At 47.2% G+C, this 12745-nt stretch overlaps 1 long non-coding RNA gene across 3 annotated transcripts in view; it reads right to left on the bottom strand.

Moving 5' to 3' along the window:
* Nucleotides 1–11715, bottom strand: part of LOC105238300 — a 58293-nt gene extending 46578 nt beyond the window's left edge. For 2 of the 3 annotated variants that reach the window (XR_004627903.1, XR_004627901.1), the window contains exons 1-3: nt 11584–11665; nt 10645–10694; nt 8945–9054 (exon numbers count right to left, since the gene is read on the bottom strand). This is a non-coding gene — a long non-coding RNA (uncharacterized LOC105238300). Of the gene's footprint in view, nt 1–8944; nt 9055–10644; nt 10695–11583 lie in introns of all 3 variants that reach the window. The other variant, XR_004627902.1, reaches the window with a different exon arrangement.
* Nucleotides 11716–12745: the final 1030 nt, after the last annotated feature.

Below are 12745 nucleotides of genomic sequence, written 5' to 3'. Positions count from 1 at the left end.
TTGGAGGTTCATTTGTTATAGAAGCTACTATTATCCTCATTAATTCAACAAATTTAATAAATGAAGGGTTAATGCCCCTAATACATAAAGAATACCTACAAAATTGATTATTCAAAAAGAAAAACAATCAGAAAAATGGGAAAATTATAAAAACAGTCCAAATCACTAGTGAGAAAATCCAAATAGATAATAAGTATGAAAATATTCTTAGAACATTTTTACTAATATTCCAGGAAATGCAAATCAAAGGAACTCATCAGACTGACAATTGAAGAGGAGACAATAACCAGAGCTGATGAAAATGCAAAGAAACAAGCACTTCTGCAAGTTGATTGCATGAATTGCTACAGTTTTGAAGGGAAGGTAATCCGCTACTAGATATTAAAATCAAAAACAGACAAACTCTATGTTTATGAATGTATGAAAAAATTGTTGTACATACAGTTGCTACTTAATATTTGCTCAATAAACAAGTTAATGCAGGAAGCAATTATAGAATAAAAATTGTCATGTCAGTCTTCATAGACTTTACCTCTCCTTTGTTCACAAAGAAAAATCCTGTAATTGTTCATTTAGTTTCCCCAATCCCCTTCTTCTCTTATAGAGAACCAAGAGTCTTCTAGAAGGAAGAGACCAAGGAGAATTGCATTTAAAAAAAAAAAAAAAACAGGGAGGGGGGGAGAGACATAAAGCTGGTTAAGAATTACAAGGAAGTAATCCTTGGGGATGGTACCTGGAGGGACCCTGGAGCAGCCACTAGGTCTGAGCAGATGGAGAGAAAAGGGAAGGGAGTACACGATGTTTCAGTGAATAAAATGGACCCTTCTCCTCCCGTGTTCTCTGAGGAAGTCAATAAAAAATGAGTATGAGGGATGCCTGGGTGGCTCAGTCAGTTAAGTGTCTGCCTTCAGCTCAAGCCATTATCCCAGGGTTCTGGGATCAAGCTCCATATTGGGCTCCCTGCTTATCAAGGAGACTGACTCTCCTTCTCCCTCCTGCTCTGCCTGCTTGTGCTCGCAATCTCTCTCTCTCTCTCAAATAAAAAAATAAAATCTGTTAAAAATGAATATGAATTACTTTTCATAACTTTCGCTCTTGCTACTTTTTTGTTACTGGAACAATCTATCTTTGAGACTGGACCATAAAGTCCCTGGAATAATGAGGGTTACAATTGANTCTCCATATTGGGCTCCTGCTTATCAAGGAGACTGATTCTCCTTCTCCCTCCTGCTCTGCCTGCTTGTGCTCGCAATCTCTCTCTCTCTCTCAAATAAAAAAATAAAATNGCTCCATATTGGGCTCCCTGCTTATCAAGGAGACTGACTCTCCTTCTCCCTCCTGCTCTGCCTGCTTGTGCTCGCAATCTCTCTCTCTCTCTCAAATAAAAAAATAAAATCTGTTAAAAAATAATATGAATTACTTTTCATAACTTTCGCTCTTGCTACTTTTTTGTTACTGGAACAATCTATCTTTGAGACTGGACCATAAAGTCCCTGGAATAATGAGGGTTACAATTGATAATATACTGTATTGTCCAATGTCAACACCTGTAATGCACCATTTCAGCTCGCAGGCCAAACCATGGCTCTTTCATTCACTTAACCAACATTNATGAATATGAATTACTTTTTCATAACTTTCGCTCTTGCTACTTTTTTGTTACTGGAACGATCTATCTTTGAGACTGGAGCATAAAGTCCCTGGAATAATGAGGGTTACAATTGATAATATACTGTATTGTCCACTGTCAACACCTGTAATGCACCATTTCAGCTCGCAGGCCAAACCATGGCTCTTTCATTCACTTAACCAACATTTCTTGAATACCTGCTGGGTGTCAGGGAATTACTGATTCACAGTCTCCAAGGGCAGAAGTACTAGAATATCCTGGTATTCTCACAGAGACATTCAAAAGTCCGTCACAGCAATCCATACATTGACATTGTTGTCTTCAAATAAAAACTGGGAATTAAAGTCTGTGGGGATCTGGAGAAAGTATACGTGCGATTTAGCAGTTGATGTGGCAAAACACTGAACTTTCATTCTTTACGACTCAAACTCTTCTCCTGGACCCCCCCCTTTTCCATATAAAAACATCCTTGAACCGAACCTGTAGTGACAACCTATCATGATGTCTATACTTAAGCCTTGTCAAATGCCAGAAACATGACCACCCATCACTCAGGGGCTCGGGGACTGCACATCCTGAACATCAGCACAAACCGCACACACAGCCCTTGTCCATTTGCAACCAATGACAATCAACACCGAGAAACAAGAATTGCACAGAAACAAGTGCCCTAAAAATATGGCATCAGGCTCCCCTGAGTTGTCAGCCTGCTTTTGCGCTCTGCAAAGAAACCCACTGATTGCCTAGTGACTCTGATGGGCATGAAAAATATCAGAGAAAGCCTTTCCCAAGCTCCCGGATGTTGTTAGGTAGACGGAGAGAGAGAAGCTAAAGTTATACAGATGCATGACTTTCAAACGGGCAGAATAAAATAGATATTGTGCTATGAGTGGGAAGAGTTAAAACAGCTCTGGGGCTAGGTCACACTTAATCCCTACATTTTTCATGATACTGACAATACCTGCAAGATCTTTGCTACCCTGTCCAAGATGAGCAAGGCACTTGACCTATATGGGTCTCAGTGCTGCTAACTGTAAAATGAGGATATTGTTACCATAACAGGATTTAATTTTTTTAATGTATATTTATGTATGAATATATATACATACCCAAAATAGTGTGTGGTACACGGTATCATTTAAATAAGTCTCCTTTCACATTCTCTTCTACAGCATTGCTAAATGTTATAATGTCTGGCATAGCAGGCATTTGCTTTCCTAAAGGAGTCCTGAAGAGAAATACAAGACTGAGGAGTGACCTTTGGGACTGAGTCCATGTTTTCAACAGTAAGTCATTCAAATTCAAGTATAGCTCAGTGAAATGTATAAAAGCTGGAGATTAGGAAAGCTGGAATCTGGTTCTCAACCACCCACAAAAAAGAACTGTCCATCCCAAAATGTCAATAATGCTAAAACTGAGAAGCCCTGAAATCACCACACTGTGAGGAAACCCAAGGTTGTGCAGGCCATATAAAAAGAGAAAATGCCTGAATTGTTCCAGCTGTCCCAGCCATACCAGCCCAGATGTCAGACATGAGTGGAGGCACCATCTTGGACATTCGCATCACGCAGACACAGAGTGAGGAAGAACCAAAGAACCCAGCAGCATCTAATTGAGCCAACCTGGATATCTCTAGCAGTTAGAGCCACCTCAGCCAAAGCCCCACACCTCTGGGAGCTATCCTCACTGCATGCTATTTTAATTCATGACCAACGTCTTGTTGCTTAGTTGTGGAGTGGTTTGTCCATAGCCATAGATAACCAGGACAGCACCGTTTCCTTCCGGGAGGATGCTTACCAGAACAGGAAGCCAACAGAAAGCTCCAGGAAGCACACAAGTTCACACAGCTAGTAAACAGTGAGGCTGAACTGAATCTTAGGTCTCACTGGTCCAAATCGTAACAGGATTTTTCCATCTCAACAGACTGAGGAAGATGAAAGCAGCCAGGGCAGGAAGGTGGGAAAGGCCAAGGCAAGTAGAACGGGGCCACGGGGCCCATCATGGTGGTGGCAGGGAAAGGAGTTCAGATTTACTACAGCAGAGGCAACTGTATGTTTTTAAGCAGTGTAGTGAGAGTCGGTAAGAAAAAAACTATTATTATTATTATTATTTCCCTGGTATTATTATGTACCAGGAAAATGTTTTACTCACAGTATCTTATTTAACACTCCTGAATTTACAGATAAATTAAGGGAAAAAATATTAACTAACAGGAAAGGGTCCTAAAGTGCTGGAGGGTTGAAATCAGGGCCTGTGACTCCACTAAACCCAAGGCTCATTCCAGACACCACACAGGTGTTCATTTAGAAAAAGAGCAGGGCATCGTGGTAACCCTGATGGAGAGCAGATCCTGGAGTCAACTACACCAAAATGAAATATTAGTGTCCATTTCAGGACTTCTTTCTGAAATGACAGTGTGTCCCAGGTGAGCCTGGGTGGGGCCTAGGTGTCCACCTGAGTTTAGCACAGGTGGGGTTTGGTGTATTTGGCTGAAAGGGGCAGGAGGTGGGGAAGTAGGATGGAGGTGAGGCATAGACACCCAGAGAGAAGGGAAGAGAGAGGGATGGGAGGACGAGATGGGGTCTAAACCTCGCGTCCAGGGGCAGGTCCAACCTGGGAGATGCCTGAATGTGCTGAGGGCTCCAGGTGGCTCCACCCCAGGGCAGCTAACCTGGGCAGGGCAGCAAGAGACCCTGTTCTCAGGGCTGCCACACTGCCCCCCAATGCTTCACGGAGCCCTGGCAGGACACCCCAGCAGGAGAGAAGAATGCTGTAGACGCCACAGGAAAACCAGCTTGTAAGCACCTGTGAGACATGTGGGGGGCTCTCCTAGGGATACCTGGGGAAGGAGGGGACTTGGACTTCAGGGAGGGCGTGTGTGTGTGTGTGCGTGTGTGTGTGTGTGTGTGTGTAAGCTCCAAGTTTAAGTGTTAATGAGACCCCAGCTATATCCATGAGCCTGTGAGGCCTGGAGACAATAGGTCACTATGTTATTTCCATCAAAGGCTTTAGCAAAGGAAAGAAATGATGAACAGAAGAAAGAAAAGAAGAGGCAAGTCAAGGGAGGGGAGAGGAGAGGGAAGGAGAGGAAAGGAGAGGAAAGGAGAGAAAGGGCCAGAGGAAACCCTCCTGCTTGTTCAACTTAGTCATGGGCACCAAGCCCCGCCCCCCCAAACAACTGCCCTGAGAGATTCGTCTTTTCTTCCTTTCTCTCGACCACAGCAAAAGAAGCTGTAATGAGGTTATTTATTCCTCCCAAGAAGCACTGTGGTAATAAGTCCCTTAGCTGACTGCTCTCGGGCTAAGCTACCCCACAAATATATAAAATGCCCAAACCCAGCAATCAGTACAGCTAATTGAAATGCCAACTTGAAGTTCACTAGATGAGGACTGCTGGGGTCACAGTCATTACCAGCGATTAAATGTTATGAGAAAAGATCCATGAAGAGACACAGTTTTCGCAATATGCTTTAACCCTGCACCCACTGTGCGAAAAAGACCAAGAAAGCGAAACCCTGGACAAGAAGGCTGGACTGGGACCAGGATAGAGCTTGTCCTGGGGGCCGAGCAGGGGCACACAGACCTCTCTCTCTCTCTCTCTCTCTCTCTCTCTCTCTCTCAAGTAAATAAATAAAATCTTTAAAAATAAATAAATAAAAAATAAAGGGCCTCCTATTGGGATGGCATACCAGACCCAGGGATCAGGTCTGGGCACCAATCATGGCTTTGCCTCTTTTTTCTCAACTGTAAAGCAGAGATAATAATATCCATACCTTGCAACTGCCATGAGGATCCAATTAATAAGTAGTTTAAACGCTGAGACGAAGGCCTGGCGAATAGCTATTATTCAAACATGTTCCCTGGGCACAGATGGATGGCTGACTCAGTCCAGAGGGGCAGACAGTGGTGGTCAGCCACAGTCCCCCCGCAGGAGGAGACCGAGCGGAGCCTTTCATGGCTGCCCAGGTGCTCAGCGACCCTTGGGTGATCAATTGGGTGACTGTCTCCTGACTACACACTGCTCCATGTCTCTGAGTGCAGGGCACTGCTGGCGGCCACCTTCCTGCCCTTGCCCCCATTCTCGTGGCTCCCCACATGCAGCCCACCTGCCCGCAGTGCCTCCTACCCCACCACCCTTCGGTTTCCCTCTCTGCTTCCTCTTCCTCATAGCACCCCTGAGACAAAGATGTCCCCCATTTCTACCCTCTGCCAGCTCCCTTCCTTCTGCCACACTGTCCCGTGTGCCTGTGCCAGGCTTGCGAGGAAAGATGCTCGTCTGGGTGAACTAGTAAGTGGGTAGCTCACAGCTTTATGGAGCACTCCCCATGGGCTGGGCCTTTTATTTGCATTACGTTGCTTATCCTCGCTTTACCCCTAAGAAGGTATTAGCATCTCATTTTAGAGGGGAGGAAATAGGCTACTTAGCCCCAAGTCACACCGCTAATAAATTGCCAGGATTCAAACTCAGGTCTCCCTGACTCCAGAGCTCTCACTAGACTGAAGGCCCTTGAGGTCAGAAACCACGTTTACAGCTTCTGGTATCCCCGTGGCACCTTGGTGAACAAGCTGAGCACGCAGTAGGTGCCTGGTGACTGCTGAGTGCCTGGCGGACTCGGCCCGGGCACACACTTGCCCCAGGAGTGCCTGCCAGCCGGGGAAGGGGTTAACAGCCCCGGCAGAGGGAGCCTGGCTCCGGGCAACTACCCTAAATAGTAAGCGGCTGGTACTCGTGCTAATGACACGCTCCTCTCACTGCTCAGGTGTACTTGCCTTAGTAATGAATTCATTAGTGAATATGGGTGAGGAGCTCTTTGAAGTTGCAAAAGCCCAGAGTACAAATACTAAGAAAAGGAACCACATAGACTCCATCAGATAGCCTGTGATGGCCGTTTAGCTCACGGGGGCTAAACCACCAGCTCCCCCAGGACCCGTGCAGACAGAACAAAGGAAAGGAAGAAGGGACCCCCCCAGGGGTGCCTCGAATACATCCAAACACCAGGGCAGTCTCCAGAGGCTCCCCGTCACCTGGAGTCTGGCGAACAGTCCACCTGGGCTGCTCCTTCCCACGGAACACCATGGATCACCCGGCTGACCGTGTCGGGAATAATCTGAGGCCGCCTAGAGGCTCAGCAGGCACAGCGCCATGCTACCGGTGTCCTAGAAGTTGTAGGACCGGTTTAACTGCCCCGACAGGGAACAGGATCCCTGCATAACCAGGCCCCCAAACCCAGGCCCTTACTACAACCGTCATTGACTCATAACCTGCAGGTCAGCTGACTGAGGAGGGGCGTGGCTGGTGTGGTTCGGCCCTGCACCCTCTCATTCCCGTGATGGGATCAGCAGCTAGTGCGGGTGTGACCTCCTCGTGGTGATGGCGGAGATGCAAGAGGGAACCCCACTCGCTCAAGCCGCCATGTGTCGCAGCTGCTAATCCACCCTTGGCCAAAACAAGACCTGAGGACGAGAGGAGCCCAGAGGCAGGAAAGTGTCCCCAACCACAATGGGAGGACATTGTAAAGTTACTTAGAAAAGGAGCCGGACACGGCAAGGGGTAGGGCATTAGGAGAATCTATCATGAGGACCGGGGGGTAGCATGGTGGTGGCAGACCATCCAGGTATTTGATAGCCATGACCAACGATCCAAAGTCCTTACCCTGCTGTTTCTGTAAGGCTCTGCGAGAGCTCGACAGTGCCTGCCCCCCGTAAGCAGGACATGAGTGCTGTGGTTGATGGGTCCCAAGCACCGTGCGACCCTCACTTCTGCTCCCTATCTGGCCCCTGCTGGCACTAGAGGCTGAAACCACCATTGTAAAGACACTTGATCCTTAACATTGCACATAACACACATACATGTCATCATCTAGACCGAGGAGGCCACTATGGAGAAAAAGTATTGCCCATCCAGCTGTCCCATGGGACAAATAGCTAAATAGTAATGGCAGGCAGCGGTTGACCATCCAAGCCTGGTGAAGTGCAAACATGGAAACCTCATTCCGAGAAGGGACTGCCATCAATGCTGCCATGTCATACCTCCCTCTGCACCCCATAGGGACGTCCCATAGCTTTTTGGTCACTTGTAGATACTAAATATTCAGCCCAGTGCAGTGGAACACACGCGTCATGTCTCGCTCGGGGCTCAGCCTATTGGCCCGAGGGACTTGGTGGGGAGGAGGAGGTAGTTTCCCTACCTCATCTGTCTCCACTCCTAGCTCCTCCAGCAGAGACAAGGGGATTTACGGAGAAGAGGAGGAAAGCCTTCTTCCTGGGCAGGCACTCTTTAGGTCACCTATGAGCTGAGTGGTTGGCACCCAGATGCTGGTTATCTCCCAAAGCACACATGGGAGAGAACCTACAGGGTCTCCTCATCGCACAGTTTCCTAGGGTGGCAGATGCACTCTGGAGCAATCGCTTCCAGTCCCTCCACACTCACCTCATATCTCACCCCGCAACCCACCCCACAGCCCGCATGGGGCCGGGTACCAGCAACACAATTGTGCCAGACATCTCTGATGCCCCATCATTTCTCCCTGGCTGCTGCTGAAGCAACAAGTGTTAGCATCTCTCTTCCGCTGCCCCAGGCACCCCCGGTTCTGCTGGCGTCTGCTCAGCCTCTCTGGTGTACGTACAAACTGGAAGTACAAGACCACTAACACCGCCTGGAAACTACATGACCGGTGGAAGACTAAAATGGTTTTCCATGACTCTAGGGACAATCCCAAGGTAGGACCCCCCCCCGGATCAAGACCCAGTTGTCCACAGCAGGAACCACCTCAAGAATGCACCCTTAGGATTGGCTTTCCCTCCGTCTATATCATTTTTCCCAGCACCTCCACTCTTGATCTCCAGGATTACTTCCCAAAATAAATGACCTGCGTGTGAGTCCTTCTTGTAGGCTCTGCTTTGGGGGAACTCAAGACAGCACAGCAGATCACGCTCAGTGACCTTCCCCTGAAGCAACACTTGGCTTATGTGAAACCCCCACAGCCTTGTCATGCCAAAGGGATGAGGAAGGCTTCCCACTGCCACCCTGACTCTGGGTCCTGCCATTCCTTTCCAACACTCTTCTCTGCAGAATCAGCAACTCTGCCTCTACCAGTGAATTCTTCTTGGAGGGAAATTCTCATTCAGACATGAAAGACATGGACAAGAGCTAAGAGGTGTAGACGGGGCACCGGTGCCCATGTCAGTTACCCCAGCTTTGTAAACCAGGAAGTTGTTCAACAATGCAGAGTCCTAGAGCTAGAAGGTACCTCACTTCCACACTTCATGCCTCACATAACAAAGCCAAAGGGGAGAAGAGAGGAAATGACTTACCCAAGATGACTCGTAGGTTAGGGGCAGACACAAGCAGGACCAGAGGTCTCCTGACTCCCAGGCCAGGGCCTTTCCCACATGGCCATAACTCTCAGGGGAAGAGCATCACACTACAGTGAAACAGCAGAAACTATGAGGTTTTATACACAAATGTTTGGATCCTGGTTCTCCTTACTCGTGGTGTGATCTTGACGAAGTTATTCAACCTCTCTTGGGCACAGCTACATTACCTGAAAAATGGTTATGATAATGCCCTCCTCGTAAGGTTGATGTGCTCAATAAGCATGTGATTGGGAGAAGTTTACAATTATTATATAACCTCTCAAGGCTCTGGGTTTCTTATCTAGGAACTGTTGATAAATAATATTCAATATTCATATTCCTGGACTTTGGGGATGTCACAGTAAGAATATACATATGAAATCACTTTAAAGACAAAAAATACTACACATATAAAAGACATTACTATTATTATTATTATTACTTCAAAACCAAAATAATTCTATCTGCCATCATTCAAATTATCAATCTGTGATTTCTCTGTAAAATCATTGTTGCTTGGGCTTTTCACAGAGGTAGGTACCATGTAGGTACCCATTTCCCTGGAGTTTCCATAGAGTAAGAAAAAGAAAAAAGATTTGCAGAACTACCTGAGGCCCTAAGAGCTGAGAATATTCTCTTGTTACTGCTCTGCCATGGTCAGGAGGTTGGTACCCCCAAAATGTTCTTAAGTGGTTGATACAGATATTCCAGAATGAAAAGGGAATTATTGTCCCAGAATTGGGGAAATAGTGGGTGTTTTTAAAGAGATTTACCAAACCGAGGCAATCGAAACTAAACCTAAAGACAATGTTATACGCAAATAATGAATCATGGAACAGTACATCAAAAACTAAGGATGTACTGTATGGTGACTAATTTAACCTAATAAAAAATTATTATTAAAAAAAAAAGACAATGTCACCAGAACCCAGAAAATCACTGACCACAAAAGGGTCCTTTCCAGGGGAAAGTTAATAATTATCCTATATTTCCTAAAGTGCGATAAATACACCAGTGACAGTGCATAAAACGATATACATACAACAAACTATCAAGACCTGAAGCCAAGCATCCAAATATTCATTTGTGTGTACATACATGTATATGTCTATGTGTACAGACATACATATATGTCTGCATATAGAGAGAGAGGGAAATTAAATGACTCATCCTTGCTGTTGCACGAGGCAGTGGTGATGCACCTGGGTGCCTCATCCAGGCCCTGTGTTTCCAGAGCTTATCCTCTTTCCATTCTGCCTTGTTTGCTGTCTTGAAGACCTTGGCAGTCTGGTTCTACTTAGTGACCCACAGCAAAACCCTGAAACCCAAAGCCCTGTGATTTGTCCTAATAGGGAACAAGGAAGCACAGGTTGGTTTGACCACAGTAGGTTCCTCTGCTGGGCTTGTGGGGAGAAGAAGGCACCCAAGACGAGGGGCTGCAGTGGGTGGTGGCAGCTTCTGAAGGAGAGGGAAGCTGATGGGTCCCAGGGACAGGCACGCCTCAGAGCTGGTATCTGAGTGACGAGCATTTCCTGATCTGATCAAAACTGTTCATATGCCTTTGCCTTTGTGGGAAAGCTCCATCCTTATCGATATGTCTGAGAAAAAGTAACACTGATTGCTATGGATGGCGACAGTCTACACCATCAAGCGCTCACCCCTCTGGTTGCTGTGACAGGACACCAAGACCACCTCCTGGGGCTTGCTCCTGGGAACAAACAGTTAAGACAGGTCAGTGGTGTCCTCAGTGACACCCAAACCATCAACCCCACCAAAATCAGGTGAGGTGAGGACTCTTGGCCACCCCTGAAGCCTGATGCTTCCAGTTGGATCTGGAGAGCCAGACCAGGAGTTCCAAAAATGAGGAGTAGCTCCAGCAGGCTGGGGCTGGAAAGAACTTGGGGGCGGACATGGCGGGTCTGACGTAAGGGTTAAGAAATGGTCTTGTGAGTCCTGGCCAAACCCAACACACTATTTCTGCCAAGGCGCTCAGCCAGTCCAGTCCCAGGCGTAAACCTGCACCAGCCAGTCTTGGGGGCTAACCCTCTGTTTTCTGTTATCCCCACATCCTGAAATGGTCCAAAGGCCCCCCAGCCTCCCTTCTATGGCCCCGAACTAAGGCCGGTGAAACTGGAACAGTTCTGACCAGTACTCTGAGACTTGAAAAGAACTGAACCAGACTACAGCCCGGGTCACAGGGCTGGGAAGGGGGCAAAGAATAGCCAGAAACTCCAAAGAGACCCCCGCAACCAAAAGTTCACACTCAGAGCACCTAAGGAAGTCCAACTTGCGTCTCCCAGAACTTGAAGCAAATGGAGCATCTTTGTAATAGTAGTAGTCCCCCCCGCCCCCTTATCCACGGGGCACGTGTTCCAAGATCCCCACCCCATGCCTGAACCTGCAGGTACTATCAAATCTTATACAGACTACGTCTTCCTACACATACATATATATGATGAAGTTTAGTTTCTAAATTAGGCACAATAAGATTAACAACAGTAACTAATAATAAAATGAAACAATGGTAACAATCTACTGTCATAAAAGTTATGTGAATGTGGTCGCTCTCTTTCAAAATCTTACTGTCCTGTACTCACCCTTACTGAGCCCGCCTGAGATGATAAAATGCCTACGTGATGAGACGGAGCGCGTGGAATGATCTGGGCACCGCCATGCAGGGCTTTCCGCTTCCGGGAGGTGGCTCACTGTGGATGATTGACACTGAGGAGAGCGAGACCTCAGGAAGGGAACCGCGGATAAGTGGGAGTAAGTACGTGAACACGAAGGACTCAATAGCACCACCTTCTGGCAAGAAGAAAAACTACAAGCAAGGGGATTTGAAAGCATTAAGAGAAGCCACCACGGAGCAAGCAGCTCCAACCAGGAGAAGCTTCAGAAGTCATATTATAGGTCAGGCTTTCATTTAACAAAAAGGGAAACTGATGCCCTGAGAGGGGAGGAGACTTCTACAGGATCAAACAGATCGCCGGTGGCAGGACTGACGCTTGAATTTGAGACTCCAAGCTTGTCATTGAAGGACTTCCACGTAAAGCTACAGAAAGCAACCTTGTTTCTTTAGTTATAAAGAAATAAGGGAGGGGACTTCATGCCCCCACAATCACTGTGCCAAGTAGCCTGCGGATGTAGATTACTACTGTCCCCACTCTGGAAGGGGGGGGACAAGGGCTAGCTGGCTCAAGGGTCTCTAACCTCCTGTTCAGGTGTGCTGTTGCTGCAGCTCATACTCTCTGATCGCAACACCACATTGCTCCTGGTGGACTCAAAACTGAAGCCTGGAAGATTTCTATGGCAGCCGCCTCCTGTACCAGTTAAGAATGCATTCACTCAATTTATCAGAAAGTCTGATGTGCACACCTGAATTAAACAAACAGGGCTTAATCTTGCTCACCTATCAAGTAACCTGGAGGTAAGTGTTTCCTGGCGTTTATTCAATAACTCGATAATGTCAAGGCAAGCAGCAAGGCTGTTCTCTTGACGTTTTGCCCGGCTTATCACTCCAAGGTTTCGTGAAGCTACTGAATATGAGGTCATACAGGAGGGAAGCAGCATTGCCTGCTGTACATGGCCATCTTATCAGGAAAAGCATCATGCTTCCCAGAGCAGTGGGCGGATCCAGAACCCAGTGACAGAGACCCCCCCCCACCCGCCGTCCTGCAGGATGCATCCAGCTAGGAAGATGGGGGGCCCTGATACTGTCGCAGGGGTTCACCACGTCTGCCATCTCATGCTGTCGCCTGA

Source organism: Ailuropoda melanoleuca, chromosome 9 (assembly GCF_002007445.2).
Source record: "Ailuropoda melanoleuca isolate Jingjing chromosome 9, ASM200744v2, whole genome shotgun sequence".
Classification (NCBI taxonomy): domain Eukaryota; kingdom Metazoa; phylum Chordata; class Mammalia; order Carnivora; family Ursidae; genus Ailuropoda; species Ailuropoda melanoleuca.
Note: the sequence above shows the minus strand (reverse complement) of the source record. Positions and strands in the feature narration are given on the sequence as shown.